We start from the raw sequence: 21,340 nt of genomic DNA on the forward strand, positions 1-21,340 counted from the left end.
ACTATTCTTTCACCCAAACAAGTTCCACAGATTACCAGAGTACACTGCATTCCCCTCTGCTTCTCCCCCCACTTTCCCCTCAGTTATTTCTTACCACTGCCTTGTCCAGTTACTCCACAAAGCAACTCTTCCCCAAACATCTTTTGAGGTCTTTCAGCCCTAAATCTGACTGTTGCCTGAGACAGACAGGACTCTATGGCCTCGCCACACCCCTCCTGCTAAAATGGCAACACTATCATCTTTCCAAAGATCATCCAAACAAGACTATCAGAAAAATGTTCTTTGCTTTCCAGGGTGGCATTCTGTTCTGCAGCTGGGCAAAGCCAGCTAAGTGTTTAAACCAAGAGACACTCCTCCTGCTTTTGCACTGGGTGTGCCAAACCTCCCACAGACACGGTCATGGCCTAAGGCTATAAGTCAGTAGACAGGAGCCTAGGTTTGCAATGAAAACACCAGGTAACATTGCTATTCCGTTTATCCATCTCCCCAAATCACTTTTCACAGGATCTCTTCCGATCGCTCCCTCTGAATAAAACTGAAACCACTGGAATCCAGAGGCAGCAGGCTAACCCACCAGGAGGCACACACTTGGACAAGGAAGGTGCTGCCAATCATCTTAAGACCTGTTGGGCGAGCTTATCAGGTTCCCGATTCCTCCAGTATAAAATGCCTGTGGTTTCAATGATTGAGATAAGCACAGCTGTAATCTACCATGATCCAGAGCTTATTCACAGATCACAGCTGTGTAATTTCAGGTAACATGCTTCCCTTGTTTGGATTTGTTTAACATTGTTAAATATATAGTCAGACCATCTGCACAGTATTTTTTTTAAATTGGAAATTACAACCATAACTTCCTTTTTATATATCAATAAACTAAACAGCAAAATTTCAAAGGGATCCTTCTGCACCAAGCAGTGAAGCAGAATGCCTGTCCCACGCCACACCACTGCCTAATTGCGCACTAATTGGACAAACGTGATTAAATATTTCAAGATCTTTACTAATTGCCTCTATTTTAGCTTTAAAATTTGCTTGCCACCAACAAATTTAATGACACTGGTGTCTAGTCATCAGCAAAAAGCCCAAGAGTTGCTCTTTAAAATGTACCTAGTCAGAATATTTACTGATTGTGCTTTGTTTCCAATGTAGCTTAATTAGAAATCCAATCAGTTCGCTAAGTCTAATTATACTTGATTTGTAGATTCAGACTATGATACATAATGAAGCCAAGCAGCTAACAGTAAACGTGCCTAAAATGTAACAATAAAAGGAATATTTTTTAATATATGTCTTGTCACTTCAGAAAATCAAGTAATACATAGAATCCCTCATGATGGGGGTTTTGGAGTTTCAAGCTTTGCAAAGTTTTCATGAGCTAGATTCCAATTCCATTGGTAAGACTTGCTTTGAAAGATGATGACCAGAAAATATTTCTATGTCTCTGTATTAAATATTAGAAAGAAAAGAGAAACAATTGCTTCCTTCATATTGACTCTATGAGAAACTCTCGTGGCATTATTTCACAGAAGTTGCCTTGATGAAACAGATGTGGGTAAAATAAACACATTCAACTAATTCTTATTTTTAAAAATTGCTCTCCCAAAAATTTGATTTAACTATCTTGGGAAATGCTTTATCTAGTGCATTAAAAAACCACAGTGTTCATATAAGCATATATTGAAATACAAATGGGTACAAATGTATACATAGACACACACACATTTCTGCATGCATTACTGCATATTTGCAATAGTTTTCCCCCAATTACGAGTCTGTGAGTACAAGTTAGGTAAGGTAGAGAGCAAAGAGAAAGCTTTGTGGTTATTAATACAGATTAAGATGACATTTACAATTTTGTCAATCAATCGAACAGTTTGAGCCAAAGTAGAATGCAAAGCACTGTAAATACTCATTATTGCACACCTCAGAATTGAAGCATTTTCTTGTTGATACACTCTACGCAGGTATGTTGCAATCACCACATGGGGCAGTGCTAAGAGCTGTCCATATATTTCAGTTTGTAATTGTTATCTACTAAAAATGGCAATGTTCTGGAACTATAAGAATGGTTGTGATAATGTTGATTCACAACAAACCTCAAGAACCAAGTTCATTTCACTTTCATTCTGAACACAGTGGGAGAAATTAATAGATGATCAGAACAGAGGGGGGATAAGTTTAAAACAAATGCTATTCCTAGGTTTATGGGACAATGTTATAAACATAATGGAAGACGATTCAAAACAACCTGCAACTCCACATTAATTACCGTCGACTGTTCAGCAATAGGCTGTTATGTTAGCACATTTATCTCTCATTTAATGTAAAACTTATCATTTTCTAATAACATGACCTAGAAGAAATATTGAAATGTTGTTGGCTAAAAGTCTCTGCAAACAGCAAAATATAAGGGGTTTTAATTTTTCATTAAAAGCCAATCATTTACATTTATTTTGGTGTTGTTTTTCAAAAGCATTACAATAAAATTGCTCCATTGTGAATGCACACATGTGTGTATATGCACACATTCACATAGTTTTTAAAGAATCAGTGACAAATACCTTACTTTTCTTTCTCCTTTTTCAAAAGTGTCTCATAGCGTGCCTGGGCCCAGAAGATGTCCTCTGCTTTCAGCTTTTTGCTTCCTGACGTGGTTCCAAATCAGTACATACTCCAGCCAAGGCCTTTGTTTTTACTGTGCTCTGTGTGGTTCTTACTTTTTCTTGTACTCTAGTGTAAGGTTTTATTGATTACTTTCCCAGAACTTAAGCAAAAATGCTAATAACAGAATTGCACGTTTGTGTTCCAATCAGAATTTCTCACAGCACTATTTGAATTAATAGAGAAAAAAGCCTTCCTTTGCCTTAGTTGGATAGAATGACAGAAACTCTCATTTTTACCTCCCTTCCCAAGGAATGATTGCTTTGTGAATATTGCCACCCAGATTTTCCAACTCAGCGAGGTGTGGAAACAGGGAGGAGACACAAATCCTTCTATTTCTCTGGACGCAGGCAGGTCTTACCACCTTCGTTAACTGATTGTGGTGAGAAAATGTAAACACAAAACCTGAACTCAGTTTCAGAACAATGACTCAAAAGCAAAAATTGACAACCACATCACCCTTTTAAAATTGTGTGGTTTCTGTGTGTATTTGACGTGAATTGAAATGGGATAATTTTTTTTACACATTGTAAAAAAATAATAATGAAGGAAAGTACACATCTTCACAAATGCCTAGGAGATTAGGAAAGAAAAGATTCTCCCAGTGCAGTCTCCTCACTTTTAAATACTGGGAGGTTTTTAAAGGAGTGTTTTGTTCTTTTTTTTCTCTTGCAGCTTAGTTTTATCTTTTCCTTTTCTTATTAGTAAGGCCTGGCCCCTCGTTAACATGCAGCCAGAACCTAATGAGCCTTGCAGACTCCTGTAATTTCTTCACTGTTAAAAATGCCTGACACTAATCTATGCCATTTATACTAATAAGAGGTGGATCAGCTGATATTTGGTGCAATGAAAATATGCTAAATATACTTTATTGAATTGCACGTAGTTAGTTTTTCCCAGCTCACTGTATTACTACAACAGATGCACAGTCATTACCTCTGTGTTCTATGTGTGGCAAAACCTTTGGTTTGAATAAACGAAGAGTCAGACACCTGATCTGTCAGCTTCTTTCTTTCTTTTTACTTTTTCATGCTGACAATATTGACTTTCAAACTCGCACCTCCGAAAAGCCATCTTTTCAGTGATTTTCAAAGCACAAACACAGTACTTCCTATTGAAATGGCAATGAAATGAAAATCTGACCTAAAGTATGACATTTTATATTAAGTGGACTTTAATTAATGCTAAAATCAAACAGATTTTGCATATAGCTTATGAATTGCATCCATACGGATCCCCAAAGAGCTCTTGGTGATTAATAATCTTCTAACGAATGCCAAAGAAATGTGACCAATTTTAATATATGCTAAATATCATGTTATTATTTCATTGGGCAAAACCAACCATTTTAAATTTTTTCATTACCAGTCCCTTTTTTTTCCTTTGATGACTGTTAAATTTGTGCTTCTCTTACTTGTCAAGAGACACATGACTAAGGAGACAGACTGCAGGTGTTAGTAAATGTTTCCAGCATTTGTGTCAATACCTGCTTTTGGCTCAGACATCACAAACCAGAGGGTGCTTTTAAAAACATTATTTAAAATCTACATGTTTATTCAAAACAGCCAGTTATCAATGGATCCTCTGGGATACAAATAAGGTAGAGGTGTAAGGACCCTGAACTAAAACATTTGTACCCGTGGACACTCATTGCATAGTAGCCTGAGCTCAGTATGGTGAGATTAGTCTTTTAAAGGAAGTTGTTTACATCTTTGCAATTTCCCATTAGCTTTGCTCATATTCGACCAAAGGCCTAGCAACAGGATAGAAAGTGTGAGTGAGAGAGAGGTGAAAATGTCAAATATCATCCAGAACCTCAGTTTCTCTGTGTCATTTGGTTATTTTTCTCCTAGCAGGGCTTACATTTGAGAACAGTCCCAATACACTCAATGATGAAGAAAAAAGAAGCTGATATGCATTGTTATTTAAACATATTTTAGTATTTTAGCATTTAAGTATCTCTCATCTAGACTGTCTCCTGACCAATATATCCGTGGAACATGTTTTATGTTTGGGCGGTATATTTTGTACTTATCTATAAGCATATTTTTCAGATTTCAAAACGTCCTTTGATTTATCCCCTGAGAGAATAATGGGCCCCTTCCATCTCACCCCCGTCCACTGGACAATTGCTGTATCTGTGCCTTCTAGAATCTCTAGCCTCTTAACCTTTGCCAGTGCAGGTGCAGTAACTCCCCAAAGATTAACAGTCTGGTTGTAGGTGTGATTGAAATTCGCTTGGCTCCCCTTCAGAATCCAGTGCCCTAGCCTACTAAATCACCTCCTATAATCTTGTGCACTTAGGCAAAGCAAACAAAATAATCTGCCAGGAAACACTAGTGGTGCAGCATCTCAACACAGACATCGTTTGTATTAACTGTCCTGTTATTATTACCCTGTTCCTTAAATCCAATCAAACTCCAATTCCCACTCTGCAGGGGTCGGATGTTAATTAGAAAGGATGTGTGTTTGTATGTACCTATGTGTGCATTTTCATGCCCCTTCAGACAGCCGCACGCCCCTCGTGCATGCATATGTGTGCCCACATAGACACAGTTCCTATTCCTAATTAACTTAACTTGCAAGTGCTGTCCCATGCTTCCGGTTTGTCTTTCCAAGTCATGAAAGCATATATTCCTCCTGCATGTCTTCTGCTCTGCACTTCGACATTTTCCAACAGATGTTAACTAATGTGGTTGTAGAAGGTTCACTGTGGATGCTTTGAGCCCAATAAATCTTCCTCTTAAATGCAGGCACTCCACCATCCCAGCATCTTATACCTATAATACATTTTAATTACTTGGCTATTCAAATTATACTAAATTAGATTTGCACAGAACAGCACCACGGATTTCTCAATTTACATTTAATCCACCACAAACAACATAAAATCGGCGAGTGCACTTTTATTAGAACTTGCAGGCGCTACTGAAGTCTGATACCTTTAAAATTATTAAGTGACAAAGATTACTAGCACTAAGGTTCTACTTTGCTTCCCCATTAGCCATTTAGGTGACAGCTGCTGTATTACACATAAAGATGAACCATTCCTTGAGGGATGATAGTGGCTCCGCTGTGACACTGCTGGCATAAAGCATTATCAGACCATGGCTGTGCACAGAGCCACTGGAGTCTCCTAGGCACCTATCAGTACTCTCATTATCTGCATCAGAGAGTGCCGAGAACGAACACTGCCAGGCCTCACAGCTTCGCAGCTCATTTGAGAAGCGGAAATTAAATGTCCCAGGAGAGAAAACAGGCACACTGTAACAGCACCAGTGCTGTACACCAATAACATGTCGCCCGCTGTAGCACTGACTTCTATCTCATTAATTTAATAGGCTCCTGGAATGAGGATGGGAAGGTAGAGAGGCAGCTTGACAAGGAGATTACTGAGAGACACTGACATTGTGTGGCTCAGGAGCTCGTGACTGAACCAGGGCTTACTGGAGCTATCACAGCTCTTTAGATATTTTCTGGGGCTTTTAGAAGAAGGAAAAGGAGAGGGAGATCACCGAGCAGAGGCAAAAGTAGCTGATCATAAACGTGATCTATGCGTATACCACATAGCATTCCTTCATGAGGTGAAGGAGGCTAGAAAGCTGTAGATAAAATAAAGGTGCTCTGTGCACACAGCAAAAGAATCCCTGATTGTGTGTGCCTGTGAGTTCGAGCTGCAAAAGCCTCTGCCCTACTGAAAATTGTTTTTGATAGCACTATTTCCATGAAATTCGTAAATGGTTTTGCTGCAGAAATATCAGCTCCTTTATGATCAGAGTAACACTGAGGAAAACAAAGTGAAGAACGAGAGGATTATTCAGATAAGTCCGACCAAAGAAACCTCCTCTTAAGAAAGACAAAATTCATGAAGTCTCCAGGTGATAGAAGCAATACTGGGGGTTTTCCCCCCACCTTGAATAATCAGATGACTTCAATTCTCGGCTGGGTAGACCTGCCTGGGATATTGGATTTGGATTCCTGCTATACCAGAGAGAGGCAAGACAGTCAGATTCTACGATTATCAACACAGATTTCTATGCACTTGGTTTTTATTTTAATAACTGTTCTTCATCATCATTATTTGTTTAAAGGCCTCAAGAGAAACAAAGATCAAGAAATCCAGCCTCCTGACCTCTTTGGCATTGCTGATAGTGGCTCTTTGTGGACTCACTTTCTGTATTGGTTAAAAGCAACAAGGAAGGATCTGGTGACATTTGTGGTTATGAAGAATAGCTGATGGCATTTAAAACATCCTGGGCAAATCTCTGATCGGTGATCTTGGTCTTCATGCTCTAGGCCAGTAGGAAATGGGATAATAGAGAGTGCCTGCAGCCTCCAGCAGCAGGGGAAAAGGTTTTGTGTCCCAGTTGCAATGTGTCTTTGGGCTACTTTACCTTTCTGAGCTTTAGTTTGTCAATGAGACAAGAGGAATAACACCTGATTGGCTGAGTTGGGAGAATTAAAATGAGGTAAACAAGTCTGTGGCATTGTATGGTAGTTCTCAAAGTTGTTTCAGATCAGACGCTATGATATTGATTCATGCTTCCTTGCATACTCAAATGGATTTCTGAGAGAATACTCAGATAACAGAGCAAAAGGGAGGAGAAGAGTTTGTAAAAAGAGAGGACAATGAAGACAAGAAGGGGTGATGGGAGACAGGAGAGAGAGGGCTCTGCCAGTCACAACTAGGGTCTGGCTTCTCCTAGCAAGGCTGTTTTCACACCACACAGCTCACAGGCCGCTTGGAGATTTGAAGAACACAAGGACCTCCTTGCTAAGAAAAAATTCACTCACAGTTTCAGAGATTACGGATTTTCTAAAGCCCAGTGTGAACCCCAGCTCAGGAACACTTGTTCCAGAAAGAGGGTATGCTGTGAGACTTCATATGATATTGGAAGAGAAATCAATGCAGTGCTTTCTTCACTCACATATGCACACTTGCATGTGTGCATGTGCACACACACACACACACACACACATCCATGCAGGATAACCCAAGCACACTGTGTAAGAACACAATGAGTTAAAGGCAGAGTTCTGAGAAACACAGGCATTGGCCCTCTCCTCTTACTCTTGTTTTGTCGAAGCCCCACCCTCTTCTCCCTCATGACAAGGAAATGCTTGGATTCTGGACCCCTGAAGGTTGAGCCTGGTCCCATTCTTGGACCACTGGAACCTGGGGAGCACAGAGAGCCCAAGATCAATCACCCTGCTACACAGTGGACAACAGTGGAAATGACAGGGTGTCCTCGCCCTCAGCAAGGATCCAGCATCTCCACTGAGGACTGGCCCCACTTAGTCTCGGTCATTGGCTTGTGATTTTATTTTATTTTTCTCCCCCTCTTTATGGACAAGTAGTCTATGATTTCCGTTCTTCTGAGAGGGGACGCCCTCTGGTCGTTTTCCCAAAGGGGACTACATTCTTGTGGACCCCATGTTGGACTGGAGAACATTGCCAGTCTCCTGTGCGTATCTCACCTGCCTCACCTGGACATTTCCTCACCACTGCTGCTGCCACCTCCCCAAGTGGCCTTCCCTCCTGGTGGCTGCGAGCATCACAGAATCTCCATCTTTGGAGATGGAGCTCTCCAAAGAATCGCCATCTTTGATCTGTTTGGCTTGGGCCAAAATAAATAATGACTATTTCTTTAAGTAAGTAATATGATAATAAGTTGAAATAAAGGGACAAGGAAGGAGAAAACAATATAAGACAGATAGAGGTCAGCAGGGGCTAGACTGAGGGGGTGATAAAAATTAGAATAAAGTGAAAAATCTCAAAATTTCATGCTATTTTTTCCTTTTCCACTTCAAGGACAGGTCTCCTACATACTGATGAGAGTGAAGGAAGCCAAGAGACGATGTCCGAAAGGGGAAACCCACAAAGGACACTGTGGCCATGCCTCCCCTCCTGATGGTCTATCCTGTTCCCCTTGCAGCAGAGCGTCCCTCATTTATCCAAGCACCAAGCTCACACTTCAAAAGGGAGACAATTTCCCTAAAACGTATCAGTTGTCCAATCCCAGATCTGCTGATCAGTTGCAAATATTAGCGTTCTTTGCAGTCCTCCTTGAAGGCACAGAGTGCTGCTCAGCAAACTCTTCATTCACATCATGCATAAAACTCTGCTGGACCAGAATTTGTTTCTTTTTTCTATTCTACCTAGAAAAATGAGGACATGATCCATTAACTAAGAGAACATGATTAAAACCACCCAGGCAAGAGACATACCTGCCCCAAACTTAACACCTCCTCAGAAATTAAATCCATGTTGCCTACAAAACAAGAAGCATTCACAGTAACAATAGTCAGTCCCTCAGATCCAATGGTTCTCATCCAAGGGAAGTTCTGTATCTGAGGGGCATTGGCCAATATCTTGGCACACTTTTGGTTGTCACAATGGGGTGGCGGCACGGTGCCACTGGCATCTGATGGGAAGAGCTCAGGCATGCTGTTGAACGTCCTGCAAAGCCCAGGACCGCTTCCATCACAGAGCACAATGTAGCCCAAAACGTTACATCTCAACCATGTTATTTCAGGTAAATCTTTTATTTGGGGAGCGCTCATCAAGGTTTAAAATCAATCTAGTCTACTGCTAACCAAGAATATGCTCTTGCATAATTTATACCTTCTCTGACTTCAATTTTCATACCTTAAAAAACTGGGATATCACTACCTATAGGATTACTAAGTGAATTAAATGACAAGGTATATAAAATGCTTAGTACAGAGTCTCCACACAGTGGGCACTTATCAAATAGTACTTTCCTTCTTTTTATAGTAATATGGCAGGTTGAGAAGGCCTGATCTAGATGAACTATACTCACTAACTTTTCATGTTTCCCACAGTTTTCTACCCTCCCTAGCTTATCCACCTCTGGCTCCTCCTAACTCAGCCCCATGTTTATTACTTTTCTACTCTTCATCCCAGACAGACTTTAGTCAAGCTACGTACAAAATTAGACACTGCCCCAAATTATTATCATTTGTTTGGTCATACCCAAGTAACTAAAATTTCTACTTCAATTACTCTTTGAGATAAAGAAGCTTGAAAACTAAGTGCTCACTGGAGAAGTGAGCAGAATCAACGCTTCTTAGGCATTTACAGTAAAGATTTGCATCTGAACTCTGCAAAAGCCCCATGGGAACATGGCATCTGGCTGATAGCTTATGATAAATAGCCAGAGGTCTGGAAAGCTTTTGAGAGCAGACCCAGGTAACATCCCAAAGAGTTTCAACAGCTGGGAGGTCACATGAAGGATCTAGGACCTAAGGAGTAAGAAAAAGGCCAAACCAGGAGAGAGCAAGGAAAGTCCTTGGGAAAGATAAAACTAAGCTGAGAGGTCACCAAAATTTTTGCAGTTTTGTCCATGGGTCATTGTATCAAACATTTCGGCTTTTGCTTCTGAAGTAACTTGCCTTCCCATTCTTCAATCTATTTCTTCCCTACCCTACACAAACCTTACCTCTTCCAGGAACTCTTTAAGTTATTCAACTTTTCACTATGTTTATTCAACCTTTAATTGCTCAGCTGCATTTCTATTCACTTCTAGTTATTTTTTAAATGTAATTTTTATACATTTAATTTGTCTTAATAAAACAATTCCTTATAAGATTAACCCTCTTTGTGTTCATTTTCCTTCATACAGTTAAAATATCCTTCCATAATAATTGTCACCTTATCTGATAGTGACAACCTAGGGTATATATTGTGGAAAAAGAAGGAATCTATTGTTTAATAAGTGTCCTCCTTATGCCGGGCTCTGTGCTATGGATTTTGTATAGTTTATGTCATTTAGTCCACTTCATAATCCTGTAAAGTGGATAGTGGTATCCCGGTTTATAAAGATGTGGAAATCAAAGCCAGAAAAAGCATGAATTGTGCAACATCATATAGTTGATAAGTGGCAGACTGGATTGATTTTAATCCTTGATGAATATACCAAAGACAAAAGATTTACATAAAATGTCTCACTGCCTGTAATGTCACATCACAATTCTATCATTTGTTAATCTACTTCTCAAATCTACATACTTTAAGCACAATTTTTTATTTTGGCATAATTTTAGATTTACTGAAAAGTCCTAAGATAGTACAGTATTTCTATATAACCATCACTCACCTTCCCCAAATTTTAACATCATACATCAGCATAGCATATTTTTCAGAGCTGTGAAATTAATATGGCTACAAAACTATTTAGACTTTGTTTGCCAATTTTTCTGTGAAATTCCTGTTTCTGTTTTGGAATTCCATTAGGGAGGCCACATTGCATTTCATTGTCATGTCACTTTAGTCTCTTCTGATGTAAGAATTTCAGATTTGCTTTGTTCTTCATGACCTTGGTTGCTTTGAAGAATACTGCTCTGGTTTTGTAGAATGATGCTCAACTTGGGTTTGTCTGATTTTTTATTCTCAGAAGGAATCCCATAAGGAGATCACATCCTCTCAGAGGGTATGTGGTATTATGATTCATTGCTAGTGACTGCATGCTCTAGTCTTTGTAAGGGAGTTATTAAAGTCAATTCTACCCTTTCAAGGAAATGGCCCTGTCTGGAGGGGAAAGTATCAACAGAGTATTTAGAATTCTGTAAAGAAGGTTCATCTCTTCTTCCTATTTATTTATCTATTCAATCATGTGTTCCTATCCATTTGGACTTATGAATGTTTATTTTATTCTTTGGGCTATAACTCAATTCTACCATTATTCATTTTATTCCTCTTTATATCTTTGGTCTGCATAATTTTGGGGGAAATTAATATCTAGATTTTTCTCATCAGTTATGTTAGGTAGAAGTCATTTCATTTGTCTTAAATTTATACTTTCCATCTTCAGTGGTTATCACATAGTTCTAGGACTCTAAGATTTGTTACACCTTTGTATGTTACCTGCTGTACAAAAGGGAGGACAGTCCAGCTTCGTTTGCATGATTTTTATAAAATTTACCTAAATCCCCTCAGTTTATTGCCTCAGATGAAGTTCCAATTTCTTTTTCTCCATGATGATAAGGCATACATAAACCACGTATCGTAGACCTATCTTTATATAGACATAAGTTGTCCAACCCAAAAATTCAGATGTTAGCCTCACTTCACCACATAGATCAACTTTACTCTTACCACTAAGATCCTGATCCATGGATGTCTTCTTCCAGAATGTTGCTTAAACAAAGTTCCAGCTCACAGTTCTTTATACATCAGTTATTAAGGCAGCAAAAACTAGAGACTGGAGTGAGGAGAATGAGCACAGAATGGGGAGGAGGGGACAGATAGCTACAGATGTCATCCATGAGACATACATTCCAACATATGCTATCCCTGAATAGCCGTTCATCTCTTTCTGAGTTACTCTTCTCTGAAACGTTGCCAGCGATTGCTTCCTTGAACTGCCTTGAATTTGCACACTGGAACGCAGACATGCTTGATGGTTTGGAGGACTTTCCTGTTTTCTGATTAACCACTTTTTCATGTGCTGAGGACTGTGTTCATAGGAAGCCACTGCAGCCTGCACTCTGGTGTTTTCTGGGAAAAATGTACTCCTGGGTTCATCTCTTGTGTTAAAGCTTATGTCAGGTGCCATCACCCCCAAAGACTTCTCAAGACCTTACTCCCAGCTTAGAACAGAGTCCCTCTGAGCTCCCTGACACCCAGTTGTATCATAGCACATATTATCCTTCATTGCTATTATTGGACTTTATCAACCTTCCCTACATGACGGAGTTATTAGAGGCAGGAATCCGACTACCTTGTGCAATGACTGACACCTGATAGGTAGTCTTACACTTTAATGAATGAATGAATGAGTGAAGAGTAGTGTCTTGAACTCCATCAAAACTTTCCCACAGTGAAATTTATCTGCTACATTTTCACCATGTGCTCAGCTTTCTAAAAAAGGTCTCACAGTTTCTAAACATTTACTACTCATAAGAGCTCAGCATCATGTGCATATCTGATGATTTTCCTGTCCACTTTCTCATCTAAGTAATTTAAAACCAAGTTAAATAATTATGAACTAAGCAGAAGTCTGGAGATTCTGCGACCAATATTTCAAACAGAGAAGCACTAGCTTATCCCAATCTTTTGTCTGCTGCTCTGTGTAACAAATATTAGTAAACAATTTTATGGTAGAATAATTTGTATTTTAGAAGCTATCTGTTCCATCCTACTAAATTTTCCCTCACAGGGGAGGACAGAGTTGTCTGAGAGAGCCCCTTGATCTACCCCCTCTCCAGTACTCTTCACACACCTGTGTGCAGCATGGCTCAGGCATCTGGGAGACGGGAGTAGACGGTTTTACTTAAGAACAAAAGAAGAGGTTCATGTTTAAAAGCAAACCTTGTGTCTGCTGCAGTTTGGATCCTAAGTGTCCCCTAAAAGCTCATATGTTAGAGGTCTGATCCCCAGAGTAGAGCTATTAAGAGCTAGTGGAGTCTTTGAGAGATGGGCCTTAGTGGGAGGTCTTTAGGTCATTAGGGGCATGCCCTTGAGGAGGATTGTGGGACCTAAGCCCCATCCTCACTGTCTTCTGCTTCTGGGCCATAAGGTAGCGTCAGAGCTTGTGCTAGGATGTGTTGTCTTGCTCAAAGCAAGGGGGCCAACCTACCATGGACTGAAATTTCTAAAACTGTGAGCCATATGAACTTTTTCTCTGCATAAGTTGAGTGTCTCAGCTTTTTGTTATAGTAATACAATATGTTACTGATACAATATGCTGCTAACACAATATGTGTGTGCTTTAAAAAAAATCATTGTTTTAATATTTTGAGTAGTTTTAGGTTTACAGAAAACTTGACCAGACAACACAGAGATACCCCATAAGCTTCCAGTCCCCCCACCCCTCCACATACACAGCCTCCCTCAATAATGACAGGCCCCATGCAAGTGGCACATGCATCAAAATAGGTGAAGACATTAGGGTTCACTCTTGATGTTATACTCTGTGGATTTGGACAGATTAATGACACACAGCCACCATTCCAGTATTAGAATAGCTTCACTCTCCTAAAAATCCTCTATGCTCTGCCCCCTTATCCCCTCCTCCCTTCTAAACTGGAAATCACTGTTATTTTATGGTCTCCATAATTTTTCTCTTTCCAGAATGTCATATGGTTGGAATCATACTTTTCAGATTGGCTTCTTTCACTTAGTAATATGCATTTAAAGCTTTTCTGTCTTTCCAATGCTTGGTAGCTTTTTTTTTTTTTTGCAGAATAGTCTTCAATGTCTGGCTCTAACACAAAAAGTAAAGTGCGACATACCTACAGTAAAATACATATACCACCCATGTGATGAATTTCTGTAAAATTAACACTCCTGTGTAGCCAACACCTAGATCCAGAAACAAACCATCGCAGCAGTTTAGAAACCCTGTTACTCCACTTCAGTCAATGTCCCCAAAGGCTAACCAGTGTCCTGGCCTGTAATCCTACAGATTAGTTTTGCCTATATAAACCAGTTTGGAAGAAAACTTTGAAAACACTTCTTTGAATTAGTAACCAAGAAGGCAACTAGAAGTTTCCTTCTAGAATCTGCCATAAGTCTAAATTGAAGAGAAAACCTGGGAGATAGTGAGTAGAATAGTATTTCTTCTTTATTTTCAGAAAAGACCCACTAGAGTCTTCCTAGAAGTGAAGAATGGATTCACAGTGCTTGTCTCCTCTTGAGACTATAAGGCTGAGCTTCTACAACACCAAAATGAGCTGTCGACAAGTGGCAAGTTCAAGCATATCATTTATTTGATATTGTCTAGGCCAGAAAGCAGTTGTTTCTTTGAATTTAACATTATAAAGTAAAACCACCAGATAGAAAGTGAATTGGATAGCTATTCTGTGAATTAGTTTGTTCTCAGGATTCAAGGTATCTTTAATTTGTATAAGGGCTGACCTGAGCAGGCCTACTCAGGAACATTGCAGATCTCTGTCATTAGACCCCTACCACTTACAGGCACCAGCACCAGCCAATATTCTTAAGGGCAAAAGCCAAAATACTTTAACAGTGGACCATAAGATGTTGCAACACACAGGCATGCTCACACTTATGCACAGACCTAAGACAAAAATAACCCAGAAGCTTTCCAGATGCAGTAGGGAAAAGGCAACAGATACTTGTTTTTATTATCATGGCAAATTAATATTCCATGACAACAACAAACCCCAGATAGTTTCACTTGTACATTCGACCTGCAGCTGCTAGATGATCACCCAGAAAGCCCTTACCCATCCCAGGTCCCTGGACAATCACTGTTATGAGAGGCTAGGATGCATTTTTAAGTAGAAACACATGAAATGTTGAAGGACTTAAAGTAACTTGTCACTAAGGGCCAGCTGACACGTGGCATAAAGTTCAGGTTTGGGTCTGACTTATTGGAGAAGCCAATACTTGTCACTTGGCTGTCATCATCACAAGTCTCCCAGGAGTCCCTGCATCTCCACTGCAAAGGCTCAGGATGTTGTGAGCCCTGTGCTGACCTTGCTTAACAGAGAGCAAACTGGAGAAATTGGCTAGAAGACCAAACTCTTGGAATGCCCTTTTATATTATGCAGCTCCGTAAAATGGGAAAAAAACTAACCTTAATAACAGCAGCTAGGTCAGCCTGTTTTTCACTGAGTATTTAATATGTGCTGGATACTGTACTAAGCACTTATCAGCATGCTCTAATTTAATCCTCAAAACAATTCTATGAGCTGGGAACCATCATCATCATCATCATCATCATCATCATCATCATCATCTTTTTACAGGTAAAACATCTGAGTATTTCAAAAAGGACGTATCTTGCCCAGGTAGCACAGCACACCTTGGAAACTGCAGCAGCTGCTTTGTCTGTCCTCTCAGACACTGCAATGGAGTTTCTCAGTCTCTAAAGTCTCAAAGTCAAGGCCAACAAATGTGCTATGACACCATGACACTGGGAATGCAGGGTGATTATGAGACTTGCTCAAGACCAAGTAGCCACTTATGCAGAAATAGAAGAAAATCTGTTCTTTGATAGTAACATGGTTCTTAACCATTTGATCCTAGTGAAAAATAACTGCTAATGTAAGATAGATTAAAGACCCAAACCTGAACTGATTAGTTGACAAAGACAACCTTTGAACAACCTAAAAGTATTTCTACAGCTTTAAGAAATAAAACCCACATGAGGGCTGCAGGGTAGGGCTGCACCCTACCTTCCCCATGGAGTGCACCATTTCTCCACCCAGAGGCTCAGAGTTAGCCTACTTTTCTTTTTCCTGCTGTTTAACTGCTGGTTTCTATAACACAAAACAACTCATCACAGAAAACACAAAGTATGGTTCCTTTCTCAGCACAACCCCACCAGCATTTGTTATTGGTTGATTTCTTGATAGCACCCATTCTTTCTGGAGTGAGGTGGAATCTCAGTATTGTTTTCATCTGCATCTCTCAAATGACCACTGATGTTAAACATTTTTTCATATGTTTATTTGCTGCTTTTACTTCTTTGTCTGAGAAATGTCTGTTCATTTCAGATGCCCATTTTTAAATTGGCTCTTTGGATTTGGGGGGTCTGATTTTTTTCAGTTCTTTATATATTCTAGATAGTAGACCTTTGTCTGAGGAACAGCGGACAAAATTTTTTTTTCCCACATTGTAGGTTGTCTCTTAGCTCTGTTGGTGGTTTCTCTTGCAGTGCAGAAGCTTTTTAATAAGATGAGATCTCAGTTGTTGATGGGACTGCAGACTGGTGCAACCACTGTGGAAATCAGTATGGAGATGTCTCAAAAACCTAGAATTAGAGGTTCTATTTGAGCCAGCTATTCCTCTGCTGTGTATCTTCCCAAAAGAATTAAAAGAATCATACCACAGCGATATATGCTCACCCATGTTTATAGCAGCACAGTTTGTAATAGCTAAAGCTTGGAAACAGCCCATTTTCCCATCAACTGGAGATTGGATAAAGAAGATGTGGTTTTTAAAAAATAAAATGGAGTACTACTCAGCCATAAAGAATGAGAAACTAAAGACATTCAGAGGTAAATGGATGCACACTGAGGCCATACTCTTAAGTGAAATAAATAGGATACACATGTGTAAATACTGAATAGTTTCTCTGGTGTGAGAAACTAAAAGTGTAAATAAGGATCAAAATGTATAATTGATAATGTGAAATAGGAAGAAAAGGTCTAAATGGGGTAGAGGAAGTGGGAGGGGTAGGGGTAAGGAAAGAAGGGAAAGAAAAAATATGAGAAAAGGAAAAAAATGGAAACAAAGTCTTTGTAAATAGGAAAGGGTGGAGTAGGGAAAAATAAGAACCAAGATACATCATGCAAAGGTACAAGATCCCAATGATGAATGTAACTGTATTGTATACCTAAAATGTACCAATAAACTTAATAAAAAAAAGAAAACCTAAAGTATGATTATCATCTCAGGTACAACCAAGAGGATACTAGTCAATGCAACTGAGGAATTAAAACTGAGTTTGAACTTAGCTAATCTTGGTGTTTGATAGTAAAAGACATCTGAGACATTTTCTGCATAATTTTGTTTCTGTGTTTTGCAAATACCTTAATACACACAGCACCCATATCTTGGCTTCAAAATACCAGTCTCCTGTGGAAGGAACCATCGCTCCTTGGTGTGATTGCTAATTCTAGGGTTGAGTTGAGGACAACACAAGTTGAGCTTGGAGCATGGTCTAGTGCCAGAACATAAGGAAGTGCTACCAAAAAAGGATAGAATTATGATGAAGGGCCATAGGAGCCAACTTGAGAGAGCTCTCAAAAGCCAAAGCTGGAACAATTTGAGTAACAAAATACATGATATTGTATTCGATTGCAAGCGAAAGTATAAAATAAGTATACACATCACCATATTGATATAAATAGAGGATTTAGTAAATTAATAAATGAGGTTGAAGAGATAGATTTCCCTATGAAAATTTCCAAATAATAATTATATACTACATGTAGAGACACCCTTTTCTAAGAGATAGCAGGCCAATTTTAGTAATTTGCATTTGAAGGTTTGAAAAAGGGAAAAAGAGTAACTTTTCAGCAGAGAAACCTTGTATATATGACCTTTACCTATCGATCAAGTTTAACCTCACCACCGATAAGCCATATTGATATCATATACTCCCTGAAATAATGAAATAAGAAAGGCACCTTACCTGATAACATTCTTCCAAAAACTCACAAACCCAGTCTAATCATGAGGAAAAAAAATCAAACAAACCCAAATTGGTTCACATTCCACAAAACACATGACAGTCAGGATCATGAAAACAAAGACAAACAGAAAACTGTTGCTGGTCAGTGGAGACTTGATAACTAAATGCAATGTGGTGTCCCAGATGGGATCCTGGAATAGAAAAACACTATTAGGGGAAAATTGTGGAAATACAAATCAAATTAGGACTTTAGTTAATACATGTACTGTGATTATTTAAGATGAAAACTTGAGGAAAAATTGAAACTAGGTAATACTGATAACAGTGAAAAATCATATGGAAAAAATCAATCCTGCGGATAGGAAAAACAATACAAATGAGAAACATAACTTATACCAGGTTGATTCAAACTAAGGACTTGTTTCAGCTATTGAAGATATATCCTAGAAACAAAATCTGTTCTCTTATCACTTTTGACATGCATGAGGATTTAGGAGAAATATTTAACCATCCCATTAAAATTGTTAATTAGTTAAGGGCAAATGCTGACCTCTTGAATTTTTTAGGTGAAAAGATGAGAGCAGTCTGAAAACATAGGGTCTCATATCAATGCTGGTTGGCAAGGAAAATTTCTCACTCACCTTATTGAGTCACAGTGAAAATTTCAGTTGTTCCTGGGTTAAACCTTCAGTCTGGGGCTTGTATGCATGACTGAAAATGGCTTTGCAAATTAGCATCTTTTGCTTATCTTTACAAGCAAGTTCACGTCAGTGTTCCTCATGTAAATGAAAGTAAGCATAGTAATTCTAACCTGGAGCTGCAGGTATACACATTTAGGGAGTTGAGTTGGAACCACCTGGTTATGTACTCATCCATCATACTGATACAGGACCTTCAAATGATATAGAGGAAACAATATAACTCCCAACCTGCTAGATGTCAGATATGCCAAGTTCATGTTCCCCAAAGTTGAAGAATGAATTTAAGGAACAATGGAGATTAAGAGTAGTAAATATTTATTGAGAGGGAGAGATTTTAGCTCCTGAGAGACAGGAGGGGACCCGAATGGGTTGCCAAAGACCCCAGGTCACAGGGATCATTTTATAGAGCAAAATCACAAGGTAGGTACAACATGGGACATAATTTTGATCAACCAATATGATTACAAGTATAGCTGCTTAAGTAATATTGATCCAATGAGGAAGGAGGTCATGTAGCAAGTGTACATGGAAAGAACAAGAACTTTTTTAGGAAAGGATGGATATGGAGGTCTTAGTCACCCACTGGGGTGACTGATGTCTATCTAGACTTTATTGGGCCAGGTGTTACCACTTATCTTATCCCTTGAGGAAATATGTAGGTCTTGTCATTTCATCTATCTTAAGGTCTGGCCTCAACAGATGCACTTCTGGCCACAGTTGTAATGTGTTTTCATCTTTTGCACTGACTCTCTTGAGGGCCCAGCCCTATCTGACTGCCTACAATATTTCTACCTAACTTAGCTGTCTATAATAATGTTTACTGAAAATGTGCTCAACCTTGTTAAGAAATCCTTGAAAGATCTTCATAGGTATTTTTCCAGTCCAATGCAGAGAAGATTAGATTGTATTTCATGTTTATAAATTTTAATTGTTAAATGTAAAAACATTATTTTGTTTTCATGAATTTATTTTATTTAAAAGTGAATGATTTTTAAGAAAAATAATGGCGGTAATAGCATATGTGTTGTACAGGTTGAGAATCCCTAATAGAAAAACCCAAAATCTGAAACTTTTTAAATGAAAACATGATGCCACAAGTGGAAAATTCCTCCTGGACTTACATGACAAGTGAAAGTCAAAACACGGTATGCAAAAATATTGTATAAATCTATCTTCAGTCTATGTGCAGTGTAGGAGGTAAGACCAAAATATACAGTGAATATTTAAATAAAACAGCAATTTATTACAGGAAGAGACATTAATCCCCCTCCAGATAATTCCCCTGTCTTCAAACACACTCCTCCCATTGTTTTTGCTACTTTCTGAAGCAGTTCTGAATCAATTCAAACCCATTTACTGGAATTTCTGTCAAATTAAAACATTACACTGTGTCCTTATCCACCTTAGTCATGGGATATGGCATCATGCAACTTACATCTTTTCTACAAAGTCAAAATGACAGAGAGTTAAATATTTTTGAATCAATTCAGGGCATTGAATCAGCTGTAACAATGCAACTAAAGGCACTCATGAAAGAAGACTTCCAGGACTGTTTCAGAACATGGCAAGAATGATGGGATAAGTGTGTTCTCAGTGGGGGGAAATATTTTGAGGGAATCAAAAGCAATGCGTCTTTCACTGAAATGATTTTTAAAAATGTAAACATTCACCATATTTTTATCATACCTTATGTGAAACAAATAAATTTTATGTTTAGGCCTGAGTCCCATCCTCAAATTATCTCATTATGTATATGCAAAAATTCCATATCTGAAATATTTCTGGTCCTAACCATTTCCTATGGAGACTATTCAACCTGTATATGATATGGAGAAAATGACAAAGGTGATACACAAAGGACAGAAGTAGAGATGGGAGTTTGGAAACCTCCCTGAAGGCATGGGGAAAGGTTTGCAATGAAAAGAATTATGAGGCAACTACTGGGGCACAAGTTTTCAGGATAGCCAAAGAGGAATGAGAGAACTTTGGCATTATGGCCAAGAAATAAGAAAGTGGGAGGGCTGGAATACCACGTTCATTCAGAAAAATGTATGTGGTGCAACAGGGAAGAATGTATTGAAGGGAAGGCCTAGTACACAAGGGTAAAGCCTTGAGCATGAGTAGAAGGCTCGCATCATAGAAAGCCTTAAGTACCTTGTATAAGATTTGGACTTTATAAATGAAAAGGAGTAACTAAAGAGTTTCAGGAACACGTGATCGGGTCCATTTGTTGGAAACAAAATATTTAAAGAGATATTCTTTCCAGGAGTATTTGAATTTTAAGAGACCAAAGGTTTATATAGAAGTGTTCTAATGGTAGAATCTTGGGTATAATCCAGAAAAGAGAAAACTGCTTCCAGACCCTAACATTGTACTTTATATTTTCTTAACCTAAAAGACTAGCCCTGGTGGAAATGAGAAGTAAATGTTAGTCTATTGTATTTTTAAAAACTCATATATATATAAATAAAATATAATAATATATGATATATAATATATACTATAATACATATAAATTATATATATATCCTGAGGTCCAATCTAGGGCCTTGCATATGCCTGGTAATTGATCTACCACTGAGCTATACCCTGTCCTATTAATGAATACTAATTAAATTCTATTGCGATGAAAAAATACACTTCCTAAAATTTAAACTCTTTCAAATTTATTGTGATTTGTCTGATGGCCCACAATATGGTCTGTTTTGGCAAATGTTCCATTTGCATTAGAACAGAAGGTTTGCTCTGCTTCTGTCGCGGGGAGTTTTTCTATAAATGTTAATTATATCAAGTTGGTTGATGGAGTTGCTCAAATCTTTTGTATCCCTACTGATTTTCTATCAA

General features: G+C 38.6%; 1 long non-coding RNA gene across 1 annotated transcript in view; it reads right to left on the minus strand.

The window, feature by feature from the left end:
- LOC147826221 (uncharacterized) overlaps positions 1-10,790 on the minus strand; it is a 28,433-nt gene extending 17,643 nt beyond the window's left edge. The window contains exon 1 of the long non-coding RNA XR_015439344.1: positions 95-10,790. This is a non-coding gene — a long non-coding RNA (uncharacterized LOC147826221). The remainder of the gene's footprint in view (positions 1-94) is intronic.
- Between the last annotated feature and the right edge of the window lie 10,550 nt (positions 10,791-21,340).

This window comes from Heterocephalus glaber, unplaced genomic scaffold (genome assembly GCF_053883595.1).
Source record: "Heterocephalus glaber isolate CG9 unplaced genomic scaffold, H.glaber_assembly_v1.0 deba00001472, whole genome shotgun sequence".
Lineage (NCBI taxonomy): Eukaryota > Metazoa > Chordata > Mammalia > Rodentia > Bathyergidae > Heterocephalus > Heterocephalus glaber.